Source organism: Filicampus tigris, unplaced genomic scaffold (genome assembly GCF_054856515.1).
Source record: "Filicampus tigris isolate MCC_2025a unplaced genomic scaffold, RoL_Ftig_1.0 HiC_scaffold_29, whole genome shotgun sequence".
In the NCBI taxonomy this organism is placed as follows: domain Eukaryota; kingdom Metazoa; phylum Chordata; class Actinopteri; order Syngnathiformes; family Syngnathidae; genus Filicampus; species Filicampus tigris.
In genome coordinates this window covers 137,501-140,000 of record NW_028233410.1, presented here as the reverse complement: position 1 = coordinate 140,000, position 2,500 = coordinate 137,501, and the positions used below count along the sequence as shown (strand labels likewise).

The 2,500-nt window shown below is 65.2% G+C and overlaps 1 non-coding gene across 1 annotated transcript in view; it reads left to right on the top strand.

Moving 5' to 3' along the window:
• Positions 1-2,381: 2,381 nt before the first annotated feature.
• Positions 2,382-2,500, top strand: part of LOC147125954 (18S ribosomal RNA) — a 1,891-nt gene continuing 1,772 nt past the window's right edge. The window contains exon 1 of the ribosomal RNA XR_015085181.1: positions 2,382-2,500. This exon is cut by the window's right edge and continues 1,772 nt beyond it. This is a non-coding gene — a ribosomal RNA (18S ribosomal RNA).

Genomic DNA, 2,500 nt, shown 5'->3' with positions numbered 1-2,500 from the left:
AGCCCAAAGCCCTGGTAGCCCACAGCCCTGGTAGCAAAAAGCCCTGGTAGCCCAAAGCCCTGGTAGCCCAAAGCCCTGGTAGCCCAAAGCCCTGGTAGCCTAAATTAATTTTTCCCATTCATTTCAATGGGTTAGGCTACCAGGGGGAGCAGTACCACTTTTGGCCATTAGGGGCGCTGTAGTAGGTAAAAGTTGATCCCCCCAGTCAGGGGATGAGTTTGCCTACTCGCTAGGTTACCCCTGGTTTCACAAAATACAAGGGGCACATTTTCAGAAACCACTTTTTCAGAACTTGCCACCTCCAGAGCTGATCAGGGGAGCCTCGCCAAACATTAATCCAAGATTGGTGAGGGCTCGTCGGACACCCCACGGGCGATGAGTCGGTGTCTGCCTGGAGCTCATGTCACTCTCAAATATTTTCTAAGTCAACCTCCATGCGCACATTGCAATGAGCCTGCCCGACATAGGGGCACTGTGAGCGGACTCACCGGGGGGGGAGAGGGCCCCCCCGCCTGGAGCTCCACGTGTTGGATTATTTTCTATGTCAACCTCCATGCGCTCAACAGAGCGAGCCTGCCCGACCTGGGGGGTGTTCAATCGGACTCCGCGGGCCGGGCGAGGGCCCCCCCGCCTGGAGCTCCACGTGTTGGATTATTTTCTATGTCAACCTCCATGCGCTCAACAGAGCGAGCCTGCCCGACCTGGGGGGTGTTCAATCGGACTCCGCGGGCCGGGCGAGGGCCCCCCCGCCTGGAGCTCCACGTGTTGGATTATTTTCTATGTCAACCTCCATGCGCTCAACAGAGCGAGCCTGCCCGACCTGGGGGGTGTTCAATCGGACTCCGCGGGCCGGGCGAGGGCCCCCCCGCCTGGAGCTCCACGTGTTGGATTATTTTCTATGTCAACCTCCATGCGCTCAACAGAGCGAGCCTGCCCGACCTGGGGGGTGTTCAATCGGACTCCGCGGGCCGGGCGAGGGCCCCCCCGCCTGGAGCTCCACGTGTTGGATTATTTTCTATGTCAACCTCCATGCGCTCAACAGAGCGAGCCTGCCCGACCTGGGGGGTGTTCAATCGGACTCCGCGGGCCGGGCGAGGGCCCCCCCGCCTGGAGCTCCGCGTGTTGGATTATTTTCTATGTCAACCTCCATGCGCTCAACAGAGCGAGCCTGCCCGACCTGGGGGGTGTTCAATCGGACTCCGCGGGCCGGGCGAGGGCCCCCCCGCCTGGAGCTCCACGTGTTGGATTATTTTCTATGTCAACCTCCATGCGCTCAACAGAGCGAGCCTGCCCGACCTGGGGGGTGTTCAATCGGACTCCGCGGGCCGGGCGAGGGCCCCCCCGCCTGGAGCTCCGCGTGTTGGATTATTTTCTATGTCAACCTCCATGCGCTCAACAGAGCGAGCCTGCCCGACCTGGGGGGTGTTCAATCGGACTCCGCGGGCCGGGCGAGGGCCCCCCCCGCCTGGAGCACCGCGTGTTGCAATATTTTCTATCTCAACCTCCGTGCGCTCAACAGAGCGAGCCCGCCCGACCTGGGGGGTGTTCAATCGGACTCCGCGGGCCGGGCGAGGGCCCCCCCCGCCTGGAGCTCCGCGTGTTGCAATATTTTCTATGTCAACCTCCGTGCGCTCAACAGAGCGAGCCCGCCCGACCTGGGGGGTGTTCAATCGGACTCCGCGGGCCGGGCGAGGGCCCCCCTTCCTGGAGCTCCGCGTGTTGCAATATTTTCTATCTCAACCTCCGTGCGCTCAACGGAGCGGGCCCGCCCGACCCGGGCGGCGCTCAATCGGACTCCGCGGGCCGGGCGAAGGCCCGCCCCGCCCGGAGCTCCTCACCACGCACCGCACCTCCATTCCCCCACCGACCGATCGGCAACCATGACCCGCCATCGGAGGGCCCCCGCCGGCACCGGCCTCGCGCCGGTCGCTCGGGCGGACGGTTCCTCCGGCCAGCGGGTCGCTCTCCAGCGCCGGGGCTACTTCGCGAGCTTGGCCCGCGGCCAACCCCGGCGCGACCGTACGGCAGCGAGGCCGAGGCGACCCACCGATCTCAGCAGTCCTACCACGGAGCCCGCCGCTCGTCCGCGGCCCCTCCCCGCCCCAGCAGCGGGACGGTCGCCTTGCCGGCGGGCCTTCCGGCTAACGCATCGTTTCTCAAACCCTTTCCCCTAGCGCGGCGGCGGCGGGGCTTCCCGCGAGGAGGCCCCCGTCCTACGCCCGCTAAGGCGGCTCCAGCCCACCTACCGAAGGGACGGCGCGCGCCCTCCCCCACGCGAGCGGGCGTCCGCGCGCGGCCCCTGCCCCGTTCCGGGCGGGGCCCGACGCCGGCGCGGGCGAACCGCCGCGGGGGTGGCCCGCCGCTCCCTCCCGGCCCGAGGCTACCTGGTTGATCCTGCCAGTAGCATATGCTTGTCTCAAAGATTAAGCCATGCAAGTCTAAGTACACACGGCCCGTACAGTGAAACTGCGAACGGCTCATTAAATCAGTTATGGTTCCT